Source organism: Camelus bactrianus, chromosome 1, assembly GCF_048773025.1.
Source record: "Camelus bactrianus isolate YW-2024 breed Bactrian camel chromosome 1, ASM4877302v1, whole genome shotgun sequence".
In the NCBI taxonomy this organism is placed as follows: Eukaryota; Metazoa; Chordata; class Mammalia; order Artiodactyla; family Camelidae; genus Camelus; species Camelus bactrianus.
In genome coordinates, this window is record NC_133539.1 from 66,813,803 (window position 1) to 66,828,657 (window position 14,855).

Below are 14,855 nucleotides of genomic sequence, written 5' to 3' on the forward strand. Positions count from 1 at the left end.
ACTCATCAGCTTGCCCTCCAAGGCCTGGGGGCCCTTTTCCAGACAGGGGTAAGACTGCAGGTGAGCCCACTGGCACAAGGTGGACGCTGCTGCTAGGTGGCTTGATGTAACTAACTGTCGTGGTCGCTCACCTGGGAAGCCGGCCCTGTTCCCTGCAGGAGCAGCCTCACTGGGCCAGCCTGCAGGCAGCGAGCCCAGATCTTACTGGAGCTCCCAAAGCAAACAGGCTTAGCGTCAGCTTCAAAGTGGAGATCGGGGCCATTTCCCTGAGAGGCGTTGGCTTCCCGGGCTTTTCATCAGGGTGGCAGGATATCGGTGCCACTTTTGTCTAAAGATAATCTCTTTCCTAAATTTAAAAAAAACAGTACTTGCTTGGGGCTGAGGGGAGATGTGAGGGTGTGATCTGCTCTGACAGAGACAGGAAATAGCTCCGGGCCTCCAACAGCCGTCCCAGGCCCCACTGAAGCCTTTCTCCCCATCATCCTCATGTCCTACCCCTCTGCCTTCCTTCCTTCAGGAAATCATTCTTTTCTTACCTTAGGAAATACTGTGAAATTCACGAGGGCTGACCCTCCCCTCCAGGCCGCAGTCTTGGCTGCAAGACTCCATCAGGCCCTACCACCCAAGAAGCTAGATCCACCGCTGAGGGCTTTTGAGATCAGTAGCCCTAACACTTTAGGTGCAGAAGTTTCCAGAGAACCCAGCCTTGGCTTCCTACTTTCTCTGCTGAGGGGCTGCAGCAGTGATAATTGACCAAACCCAATGCTCTCCCACAAGACCGGGGCTAGCAAGCAGTGAAGTTCACCGGCTGTGAAAATCCCACCCTCTGGCCCAGTTATTAACTAGCTGGGGGATCTTAAAAGAGTTGTTTACTTTCTGGATGAACATTATCTTCCTCATCTGTGCAGTGGAATAACTAATACCTAACTTACAAGGCTGTAGAGGGATCATGTCACGTGGCACACAGAACACACTCCACAGCAGGAATTACCACACCCCCGTTGTCGTCACCATTACTCACTGGAGTTTAATTTAAGCAACCGTGTTCGGGTATTTCTGTAAATTATATACCTGAGATGTTCTCTGCCTTTTGCTGCCAATCCACCATGTGATACAACACGAGGAACGTTCTAGCCAATGCCTGGTGTTCATTCCTGAATGGGACCTCTGCCCTGAGACCATGTTGTTTTCCACCTGACACTTGGTGTTACAGCAAGTAGTGGATGGAAGGATCCTCTCTCTCCCAGAGCCCAGAGCCCAGAGCCCAGGACCAAACCAATGCTGCCAGCGCTGGCCTTTTTCTTCCACATCCTGTCCTGGTCCTTTGGCCCCCAGACTCAAAGTTTTCTCTTAAATAGAAGGCAACATCTAATCAAAATAAAGACATGGTAAAAAAAAAATATTCAAGAGATTACGGACCAGCAATGTGAAAATGAAAACCTGGAATCCTTTTCTTTTCCTGGCCCAGCAGTGTTCCCAGTCTGGCGATGTATGTACCGAGGGCGGGTGCCATTCCTGTGACCCAGGGAGGGCAGTTCCCCATCTGCTTCAATCTGTGTCTATCTCAGGTGGAGTTCCCTTGTCATGATGTCTGGGCATCGCAGGAGAGAATGTGAGCCGCACAGAATACCTATGTTTGACTCATAAGACGTGAGATCATTTTGAATGCAGAAACCTGCTTTTTAGGCCACAGCTAATTACTAGTGTAGGTCTGGCTGATGCTATGGTTCGCTCCCTGGTGATTTCCTGCATTGAAATGACAGCTGATCCCCCACTCATCTCATTATCTTTTGGGCTCGTTTATCCCCTTCCCTTCTTAGACTTCAGGAACCTGAAAATTTGGACAAAATGAAAAGGATATGGATAAGATAAATAATTAATTGCTAAGACAGTCACTTAATTCATAAGAATCATGGCAGGATGTCTGAAGTTAAGGGTTAATTTAACTCATGTCTTTGCCTATTATATGTACATGAACTTGTCATCACTCTGATGCTTAGAATTTAAGGATCAACTTTCCTCTCAGGTCTTTCAGTTTGTAGGGACATTGGCTCTGAGTTCCCTTTCTCTGAGGGGCGTGGAAATTAAGGATTAGGAGAAATTTTAAGATGTAGCCAAGATTGCATAGTAAATGATCAGACAACTGAATCTTTCCCTTCCTAATCTAGTCTTCCAGCCACTTTGCAATCTTAGTTCCTCATTTGTCAAATGACGATCATAATTATACCTTTCTTATGATATGAGGAACCATGCTAAAAATCCTTAAAAATAAAAGAGAAATACCAAAAACTAACAGTAGGATTATAAGTAAACATATGTTTTTTTTTCTCTTATATTTTCCCATTTTTAAATACAGAACAATTTATTAATTTTATCTTCAAGAGACATATTTTTTAAAATTACACATTTCATAAGGCTGTATGCAGCAGTATCCCAGTCTTTCGTGCAGTCACAAGGCATAATACATTTGTGTCCCTGCTGTTCAGTTATTCTCAGTCTCTCCATAGTCTGTAAGTTCCTAGGTCTTGCAGCACCTTTCTCCTGAGGCATAGCCTCAAACTAAGGCCCTACATTCAAAGGGTACTCAGTGAGGCATTGTTTCCTCCTGTAGCCATTTAGAGACAAAGTTACTCAAGCCTGCCCTTTCTGGCTTCAGTGTTGAATGTAGTTAGATGCTCAGTTCTAAAATCATATCACTATTTCATACATTTGCGGTCCAGGCCCAGCAAAATGAAGAGAGATGATGGGTGAGGAAGTCTGGGATGGGGAAGAGACCACTGAGTCATTATGTTCTCACCAAACGTTAACTGGAAGGCTTCAACCACCCAAAAGCCTAAAGCAATCTCTTGGCCAGTATTTCCCCATCCATGCGCCCCAATGCTGACCAACCATCCCCTCTGGCACCTTATAAGGGCACGGTAATTAGAAAACTCATCTTGCAAGAATGCTGCAGAGAAACCTTTCACATGGAGTGGAACCACAGTGCCCAGCGGCACCATGACTCAGTGGTGGAGCTGACTTCCAACACCCAGTCTGATCACTCTCCAGCCAAAAAAAGAGATGACCTATATGGCAAAGGCCAGGCAAATTCCCACAGGGCCAGCCATGAGGCTAGTGCATGGGAGTGACAGGTCCCTAAAGTACTCAGAAAAGTACTAGTTACACCTGCAGTGTCAGGGGGAGAAGGGAAGAGGCCAAAACCAACTCATTTGCCCATTTGTTTATTTTCTTATGGTGTATTGTCTGCTTCTGGGTCAAGGGCTGTGTCATCTGCTATGGGGAAAACAAAGATGAATCAGACAGCCCTTGCCCTCAGGTCTAGTTAGAGGGAAGGATAGATTAGAAAATATTAGATGCTTATAATTTTTATACATGAAATATATACGAGAGACTATGGAATTACAAAGTCCAGAGCAGCTTTAGGCTAAGTGGGGAAGCGAAAGCTTCACAAAGGAGTTAAATCTGAGTTGAGTCTTGAAGAATGACAAGGATGCTCTAAGAAGCAGCCAGAGGCCCAGGTGAGGCTGGCTCTGGTTGAGTCCTCCACTCCACTCACCAGCTTAATTATGTGCTATAGTTTTGCACTAGAATGGCTGGGAACTACCCAACAGCCATCTGTGTGTATATAGTTTTAAATGCTGTCACTCCTTGTGTTTTATCTTTTGTTTTTATTTTTCTTATTTCCCAACTTGCCCTGGCCTTGCATGTGTAAGGAAATGTAAACTTTCCTGTTTGGCATCTCTGGAGACAGTTATGTGCATGTCATTGCCTTGTCTGTATTGTCTCCATTCCATTGATGTTCCTCACTTCTCTCCCTCTCCTTTGAATTGATAACCACTGTGAGTAAAGCTGTGATGTCTTCTGCTCACTCCTCCTGCTTCTTTCTTATTTTTTCAGCTTAAAGTGATAAGAAATAAGATGCAGGAACACTGCTGAGACAAAAAGGCACTAGATGCTTGGAAGACCAGAATGCCCTTCCTTGAGGAAGGAGGTACAGTCATCATATTAACACCCTGTTCTAAGCATGGTCACCCATGACTCAGCAGATGATGGGAATGTTAAAATCATACTCCTAAATGTCTATTATATTTTTTCATAGATAAAACAGAATCTTCACAGAAACTTTGTAAATCTCAGGGTAGACATTGAGAGAGCATCTATGCCTTTCTAGAATATTCTGCTCCAATATCTTGGTGATCTTCTCCAAGATCACACACTTGATGCCTAGTTCACAGAGACAAACTTCAGCTTCTGTCTTAGACTAGAACTGGTCCACATGCACATTTATTCACTGTTTTAAACTAACATAGAGATGCCTTTACTTCCAACTCCTTTCTCTAGTTCTCAGTGAATCTACCACATCCATCTTTCTGAAAACACCACTTTGAGAACAACATCTTTCAATTTTAAAATCAATAGTTTTCTTCTGCCTTGAAGACAAAATCTGAGCTACACAGCCATGCACTTAAAGTTCCTAGACTCTCATCTAATTCTCCAACTGTGTGTCTTAATATCCCAGCCACATGTTCTACTCGCCCAGCACAACAAAGTGCTTGAGTAGCCAGTACACACACACACACACACACACACACACACATACACACCTGGCTCACTGGAGACTGTGACTCACCTGCTCTTTTCTGCTTGAACTGCATTTTTTTGAGTCTCCAAAAAAGAAAAGAAAACGAAACAAAATGAGACTATAATTTATGCTCCCTTTCCCTGGCTCTCTCCAATCTGATGGAACCACTCTCTCATTCCATAGGATGCTAGTAACTTTTCACCTGGATTTCTCATTAGGGTTCTTGGAGCTTCTCTCTTTCAATACCATTAAATTCTTCTCCTGTTATAATACAAGTAACTTGGAGGCAGGGACTTTTGTCTGTTTGGTTCAGGGCTGTACCCCAAGTACAGAGAATGGTGTCTGGCAAGTGATGGATGCTCAACAAATAATTATTGAAAGAGCACCTACATTAAGCTAGACAGTGCTAGACTTATCTATGTGCATACCTTATACCTTATCTTTCTCCATTGACTGAGTGTTCCTTGAAGGCCTGGAGACCACAGTGTATTCATCTCTGATGTACTTAGCATAGGGCCCACCGCATAATAAGAACTTGGTAAACATTTGTTCAGTAAATCACATCATGAATGAAGGAATATCTTTAGAGACAACTAACTCCACCAAATATTCTTTTCTTTCTTAAATACTTTCTTTCTGCCTCTATTCTTCAGATTCCTATGACAAAGTTCTGTGTTGCCCTTGAATAGAAAAGCCAATAAGAGACATGTGTCCTACCTTTGTTACTGCAAACACTTGTACCAGTGCTTTACTCATGCTCTAAGTATCCATTTCACTGTTTACTCTGGAGTCCAGATAAGTGGTAGTGGTGAAGGGGAGTGACTGGGAAGGAAAGAATTAAATTAAATTGAGTGATTAAAGGAATAAGGAAATAAGGAAAATCCCACATCCACTGTCCCTACAAACTATATTTTTTAACCCTATTGTTTGCACAGTAGATAAATGTTTTACTTATAATTTGTGCTATTTCAATACCCAGAAAATCTACTGGAAACTTTGCTTTACTATAGAGAATTAATTTTCAAACACAGAATTTTATTGTTTGGCCCATTTTTTACATTGAATGGTGCTCTGAATTTGGAGTAGCTATCATGCTTACAACAATTCTAAGTTACTGTGACTCATATAAGGACAGAGTCCAGATTAATTCACTTTTGTGTCCCCACTCACCCAATTCCAGGCAAAGAGAAGGGTCTAAATGTGCTTACTTAATTTTAACATTATTAATCATTCAGTTGATCAGTTTAATGAATGAACATTTGTCAGTGTTTTACTGTATGCCACATACTTAGCTGTGTTCTAGGATAATACAAAAACAAATGTGAAAATTAGTGTTCCTGGGTTGTTCACAGGCTAGTGGATAAATATATCCACAATGAGCTGCAAATCACTTGAAGTAATTTCATGCTACAGTTACAACTGCTTTTTCAAATTCATGTATCAAATGGTTGTTATCATTCATGAAAAAAGGTGCAAAAATCAAGAAAATATTAGCAAATCAAATCTAACCATGTATAATGGAAAGTATACACCTTGATCGAGTGGGATGTGTTCCAGGTATGCAAGGCTGGTTCAACATTCAAAATAGTAATTCATATAATCCATCTTATCAACAGGCTAAAGAAGGAAAACTATATGATTATATCAATAGACATAAAAAATTGACAAAATCCAATATTCATCCATGATAAAAACTATCAGCAAACTAGGGATGGAAGGGAACTTCCTCAACTTGATAAAGAACATTTATAAGAAACCTGGCATTAACATTATACTTGATGATGAAAAACTAGATACTTTCTACTAAGATCAGGAATAGGACAAGATTCAATTCCTATTCAACATTGTAGTGTAAATTCTAGCTAATGCACTAAAACAAGAAAAGGAAATAAGAGTTATACAGATTGGGAAGGAAGAAATAAACTATTATTTTTTCATGATGACATGATTATCTATGCAGAAAATCCCTAAGAGTCAAAAAAAAAAAACCAAAAAACAAACCAAAAAACCTATCTATAAAAGCAATGAACAATTGGAAATGCAAAAAACACAATACCATTCACATTAGCAGCAAAAATAATATAAAACTACCAAACTCTGATGAAAAGAATTTGAAAAAATACAGAAATGAAGAGATATTCCATGTACGTGAACAGGAAGACTAAATATTGTCAACATGCCACTTCTTTCCAAATTGATCTATAGATTCAGTGCAATTCCAACCAAAATCCCAACAAGTTATTTTGTGGATACTGACAAGATGATTCTAAAGTTTACATGGAAAGGCAAAAGACCCAGAGTAACCAACACAATATTTAAGACAAAGTTGGAGAGGACATACAACCTAACTTCAAGACTTACTCTAAAGCTACAGTAATCAAGACAGTGTGGTATTGGCAAAAGGATGGACAAGTAGATCAGTGTAACAGAATAAAGAGCCCAGAAATGGACCCACACAAATAGAGTCAGTACATCTTTGAGAAAGGAGAAAAGGCACTACAATGTGAATGACAGTCTTTCCAACAAATGGTGCAAGAGTAATTGTACAATCACATATTAAAAAAATAATCTAACACAGACCTCACATCTCTCACAAAAACTAATTCAGCAGAGATCATAGACCTCAATGTGAAATGAAAACTCCTGGAAAATAACGTATTTTATTTTATACATATAACACACGAAAACTATAAAACTCCTAGAAGATAACACAGAGGAAAGCCTCAGTTGCCTTGGTTTTGGCAATTACTTTTTAGACAAACACACACAAAAAAGCACATTCATGAAAAAAAAAGTTGATAAGCTAGATTTCATTAAAATTAAAAAACTGCTCTGCAGAACACACTGTTCAGAAAATAAATTGACAAGCCACACACTTGGAGAAAATATTTGCAAAAGATATATCTAAAAAATGTCTGATATTCAAAATATACAAAGATTTATTCAAATGAAACAGTAGGAACATAGACAACTCAATTAAATAATGGGCAAAACATATGAACAGTCACCTCACAGATGGCACATACTCAGAGGACAAGATTCTAAACATCATATGTCATTAAGGAATTATAAATTAAAACAATGATGAGAAACCACTACACACTTACTAGAATGGCTAAAATGTGAAACACTGACAACGTTAATGCTGACAAGGTTATGGAGCAACAGGAACTCTCATTCATTACTGTTGGGAATGGAAAATGATACAGCCACTTTGGAATAGTTTGGCAGTCTTACAAAACTAAATATTTAGTTTACCATATGGTCTGGCAGTCACACTCTTTGGCATTTACTCAAATAACTGGAAAACTTATATTCACACAAACATTTGCACACAAATGTTTATAGTAGTTTTGCTTATAATTGCCAAGACTTGGAAGCAGCCAAGATGTCTTTCAGTAAGTGAATGAATCAATAAACTGATATATCCAGACAATGGAATATTACTCAGCGCTAAAAGGAAATGAGCTAGCAAGCCATGAAAAGATGTGGTAGGATCTTAAGCGCACTTGCCAAGGTGGAAGAAGCCAATATGAAAAGGCTGCATATTGTATGATTCTAGTTATATGACATTCTGGAAAAGGCAAAAGTATACAGACATTAGAAGGTCAGGGGTTACTAAGAGCTTGTTGGGGCAGTGGAGGGATGAATAGATGGAGCACAGGGGTGTTTTAGAACAGTGAAACTATTCTGTTTGATACCTTAATGGTGGATACATGTCATTATAACCTGTCAAATCCCACAGAATATACAACACAAAGAGTGGACTATAATGTGAACTCTAATGTAACTATTTAGTTAATAATAATGCAGTGTAGGTACATCAATTCTAATAAATAAACCACACTAAAGTAAGATGCTAATAATCGAGGACACCCAGGGGTGGGAAGTGAGGGGGCACATGAGGATTCTGTATTTTCCACTCAATGTTTCTGTAAACTAACAACTACTAAAAAAAATAAAATAAAATCTAATAATTTTTTTAAAAGGCTAACACAGTGCAGGGTAGTAATTTTACTCTGACAAATGTAACAAGAAATGTAAAAGAAAAATAAAAAGTTATAAATCATAAGTTAAAAATTCCTTCTTGGAAATCTTTATGTATAAAATAAAAATTACCCTCAACCATCCAAAAATTATCTATGTTATTTTTGTAACATAAGGGGTTGCATTTTTCTGACTGGAATGAGTGTCTTATGCAGATATTAAAGCTAATGATCAATACCATCATCTTATATTATGGAATCCATGAAAGAGCAGCAGGTTATAGGATGTGGCTTCTGGGTAAACAGTGGAGGTAGATAAAGAGCAATTAGATAAAGAGAATAAAACATGCCGAGAAAATCTCTGTGTGCTGGGAATCGTGTTACATCAAAATTCACTCAGTTTCCACTGAATTAAGTGTCATCTGGTTAACATTCTGTGGACAACTAAAATGCCAAAGGGAATCAGAGCTACATCAGGCATGATCTTGAGGGCTAAAATATAGTCAAGAAAGCCTAAAATTGGTTAACCCTTGAGAGTTTAATGAGACTAAGATTCTTTTCAGGTAAGAGGAATCTAGAAGGAATCTTGGAGAAGGGAAACAATTAAATTGAGTCTTATTTAAGATAAAAGGCAAGATTTATTTTGCAGCAGAAGAGAGAAGACTTCAAGGTGAGAAGATGGTGAGTAGGGGCTTGGAGATTAGCAAGAGGAAAACATAACAGGAAATGGATGGAACACATTTATCAGAGGTGAACTTTAAGAACAGTGCTCTGACAGCATCTGAGCAGGATGAATAGGATGAAAAGACTCTGGAACCAAGGAATCATGTTACATCACGGAGGACATCTGATGATGTCCTTCTGCAGCAATCTGGGGAAGAGGTGGTGGAGACATGAATTAGGTTTTTTCAGGGAGAATGCAGAGGAGAAAAATATTATAATCCTAATAAATGCATGTTAGTCAAAAGTATGAAAATGGATAAATTTCCCTAATAAACAAAATGTGGAAGGAGACAAAAAGAAGGGTTAAAGACAAAACCTTGTGTTAAAAATTACTTTTAGGGAACAAAATTAAAGTCAGGGAAGAAAAGATTAAGAGGGAAGATGGAAAATGATGAATGTTTCTGCGAAGCAAAGGGTGAAGTAGAAACCCAGAATCCTTGGCAATGATAGGTATGGTTGTGAATCACTGTGAAGGTGAGCTTGGAATGACCCAAAGGCCATATCTGGATCCTAAAACTTCTGTGTAATCACTCATACCCAAGTAGGTGAAATGATCATCCCAGAGATTTGTCTGAGTATCTTAACCAGCATCATAATGTTTAAGACCCATTCATTACCTTGCACCATAATCTAAAGTATCTATAGTTTAAAATATACATGTATGAGCACTTCTGCATTCATTTTCCCATGTAAACCCCAAAACAAGCCTTCCAGAGAGATCCTTTAGTCCCCATTTTCACAGGTGAGAAAATAGGAATTCAGGGAACTTAAATTACTAATAGCAAGGAGAATAAATCACAGATCTTCTGACATCCTAAGTTCTGGTACCACATCTTACTAACTTCACGTGACACACACACAAAAAGGGTCATAGAGGTCCAAGCACAAGGAGGCATTCTGTTTCAAATCCTGACACTCCTGACCTCTTTAGGACACAAGATGAGAGGAAGATATTCCAAATGAAGAGAGAAACTCCTTAAGCATCCTGCATTTCTGGATAATGATAATAATAATAATAATAATAATAATAATAATAATAATAATAATAATAATAATTTCATTTATAATAGTTTTATAGTTTAGAAAGTGTCTTTAATGTGACATTGAGAACTCCCAAGAACTTACTGAATCCGAATTACTCCATTTTACAGATAAGGAAAGTGAGACTCGGAAACAATATGTGAACAACTAACAGTTATTTAGCTAAATTTAGGCTACACTCATATACAGCTCTTCACATTCTTGACATGGAATTATATTTTAAGATAGTATGAAAAAGAAAGCTGCCATTTTGTGACGTTGCAATGAGGATTAATGGTAGCAACATTAGTGTGGTACGGGAGATGATTCCAAGCTGCCAGAATAGTGAAGGCAGTGAAGTATAGGATTGATGCTCTGGTGCAGAGATATATGAAGAAACTTGGAACAGTGCTATGGATGCAAATGTCTTTGAAACTATCAGAAGACTGAGAGTGATAAATAAATTCTCCCGCCAGGTCCTTTTGGCTCAACATACTTGCTCAGTTACATGGTACTTCTTCTTAATTTCAAGGTAGGGTTGGGGTTTACGAGTTGATCTGTATTGGAAACAAACCAGTGCTTCCTTTAAACCTACATGAATGTTTTATGAGGTAAAGGTCCTTATCTAGACTGATGCCTGAATAATTTAATGGTTTTCTGAACTAACTGTACCCAGAGGCATGCATATTGAATAAATTGAGATAAGCTTTCCTTATCCCTGCCTTGGTAACACATCTCTTCTTTCCACAATCTCCAATTGCTGTCATGGGTCTGGAAAAGTGACTCAGTTTCACCTGGAGGGAAATGGATCTAAGCGGTTGGTAAGACTGATGACAGGTGGTTTGTGACTCAGCATTCCCAGAAACGGAGGGTTGATCTCTTCCCTGGGGCAATGCACAGCATGGCAGCTGTTTTCCTGAGACTCCCCTGACTTCGTTGCCAGTTTCCTTAATCCAAGCCAGTCTGTACCTAAAGCTATATTGAAGGACAAGATGGAAATGGCCTGTTTGACAACTGCTTTTGCCCAAAACATTGCTGATTTATGTCGAGAGTGGAGCTGATCCCAGAGAAACCAACGAATGGACTTTATAGCAGTGATTTATCAGTGTGTATTGATTTCTAATGAGACTGAATCATTCAAGGAAATCAACATGCAAAGATGGGGCTAATCCACTGTTCTTGAACTTGGCTTCATTTTGAAATCACCTGGGAAGTTTTAAAAAATTCTGGCATCAGAAATTTTAAAAGATCTCTTGGGTTCTGTTATGAAGCAGAGTTTGAGAACTAATCTAATACTCTAATTGTGGGAATCGGTTGTCAAAATTTTCTAGCCTCTATCACCCAGTTTCGTTGCCATATCACTGTGTGCACTGATCCAGGCAGATTATTCTATTTTATCAAAGGCATCATGTCACACAGCTTGTCAGCAGCCAATATCCTGGTTCTAAAGTGACATCTTCTTCTCTTTAATAGCTGAAGTGCTCCTTGGGGTAAATGATGGACAGCAGTTAGGTAAAGTTTCATTATTTAAAGACAAGAGTATACGAAAGTCAATCTTTGGGGAAGACTACATGGATTCTGAAGACTTTTCACTGTTTTTTTTCAAACATTCCTTATTAAAAAAAATCTACAGGGCTGCAGAGAATTGTTTCTAATGAGTGTCTGCATTAAATCCACCTAGAGATCTTATTAAAATGCAGATTCTGAACTCAAACCTAAGAGAATCTGGTATGCTCAGGCAGAGAGCTTATATGGAGATCTTCATTTTAACACTCTCTAAGGTGATTCTTAAGTCCACTGAAGTTAGAGAACCACTGAACCACTGAAATTTCAAGCAAGGCTGCCCACTGCCCCACTGTCAAGCTCGATTCCTTTCACTGGGATTTAGAATAAAATTTAGCAATCTGTTAATTTTTCTACCAATTCTGTTGTGATGCAAGAACCTAGAACATTAGTCAAATTCTGGTGGTTGAGGCATTAGAAACAGTCCTAGAATTTCTGTATGTCTGAGGATCAAACAGGCAAACGTGGTAAAAACTAGAACTCCAGCAAAACCAACTAAATCTTCTTATTGATATGCAGGTACTGGTTACAGATAGTCAAGAGATACCCTGCGCTTCTTATGCAAAGCCGTTCTTGGTGTTTTCTATTTATTACAGAACAATATTGTGAACAAATACAAGATGTAGTAAAAAGAGCATTGAATTTATCATCAGAGGAATTGAGCCATGTTACCACCATTAATTATCCATGTGACTTTAAGTCACTTAGCTTCTCTGATCTCAGTATTTTCATTTCTAAAATGGGATTAATACATGCAATGCCAATGTACCAAGGTTATTATAAATTTAAAACTATATGCTCAGTATGAAAGGGCACTATAAACTGATTAATTCTATTCAGTTATAATCATTTCATAGTAGACCCAGTGGAGTCTCCTTTGGTGGCCTTGGAGAATTAAAGAGTTGCTTCCAAGTGGGCCACCTTCTTTTTATTTTCTTTTTGTAATAGAGATACATGTGTAAATTCTGAGAGAAAATTCCTTTGATAATATTTATCATAGGATACAATGGTACAATGAAATAAATCTGGGGAAAATACTATTTATATTTTTATCCTGGGACCAGCATGATACATTATACTATAGTTAGTCCCAAATTGTTTACTAACATATAATGAAATATTTTACATTTGACATGCTGTTTGTGATAAATGGGGAAAAAGCAGCATATAAATTATATATAGAGTATTATGCCAATATTATAAGATATATAAAATACAAATTAATTCAACAAATATTTTTAGCACCTACTATAAATTATGGTGAAAATTTCACACAGTCTTGGCTTGTAAACATAACTTTTGGGTGAAAAATATTATATAGTCTTACCACAGTTCGTTGGACCAATCTCTCCTTAATGGCTATTTTTATTGTTAGTATTTATTGCTATTGTTACTGTAGGGTGAGATCTCAACAAAAATCTTTACCCCTTAGAGGATCTTCTCTGGGTCTTTTGAGCCTATACCTCACATTAAGCAATAATCAATACTGCAAAATGAGTGTGTGTATGAAAAAATATTTGGTTTTCTAAAATTATGACGTTATTTTTAGTTTATAAACTATGCATCTCTGTAAACAATCTGAGATGATGGAAAGAATAGGATTAGTTAAAAATGTAAGCCACACTGTTGAGATTGTGCCTAGAATCTAGAGAAGAGAGGTGGAGTAATTCCAAGAGCATATAGAGAAAAAGGAACCCAAATCTTTAACAGAGAGCATCCAGCTGGAAAACCCAAAGGTTCGCTTCTGGTTAGCACTTGTCACATCAGTGCCATCGTGAACTGAGTGGATGAAAACTTTGATCAAGCTACTCCAAAATGGGACAGTTTCATAGACGATTATCCTCTTTGGAACTTTTTGAGGACAGCATAGCTTTTATGTTTGTTTGTTTGTTTCTGTTCATCTGCCTATGAGCTGTGAGCCTTCCTAGACTATTCTTGTCACCATAGGGTACTCGTTTCTTTGTCACTTTAAAGACAGGTGACAAAAATATTTGAATGCCTTTCCTTTCTCTTTGTGGGAGGAGAAGGGAACTATTGTGTCCCTAAATAGATTTGGAAGTAAAGTGTGTGCTCTAAAAGGAAAGTTAAGGAATCTTAATTACCATCGTTTTAAAGTTCAAGTTTAACATAAGGTTCTATGAAAAAAAATATTCAGTGAACTTTCTTATACATAAATATTTACCTGTGTATTTGATAAGATTCTCTAGTAGATTCTAGAAATTGAAAATTCTAGGCCATAGGCTATGACGGTTTAAAAGCTCCTTGAACATGTTGTGGAGCTGATTTCCTGAAAGATTATACCAACTTAAATTCCCATTGAAGTGAACAAAGTGCTCATTTGAACTTAACCTGCAACAGAAGTTAATTGTGTCAATTCATAAGCAGGAATCAAAAAAAATTTTTCTTGTTTTATTCAAACCCTTTTATAACCAGTGCAATTTTGTCAGTTTCTGTCTTTAACTGTCAGTATGAAGTTACCTTCTATTTCCATTGGATGTCCTTCATCAAGTTAAAGAAATTATTTTCTATCCTTAATTTGAGAAGAGTTTTTTTATCATGAGTGGGTATTGACTTTTGTCAAATGCTATCTCTGCATCTATCTAATGATAATCTTTCCTCATCTATTCTATTTATATTATGAATTCTATTGATTAAATGTCTAGTCTTCAATCTTTCATTCCTGGGAAAAACCTCATTTGTCATGATTTTTATATATTGTTTGTTTCAAATTGCTAATATTTTAATAAGAATTTTTGCATCTGTGTTTCTGAAGAAGACTCATCTTTCAGAATTTTTATTTTGCAACTTTTTAGTCTGGTTTTGGTATCAGTGTAATGCTGACTTCATAAAATGAGTTGGCAAGTCTTTCTACTTATTTTATGAAAAAAGTTTACTTAGGACTATATATACATATATATATATATATATATATACACACAACACACACACACACACACACACACACACACACATATTTGATG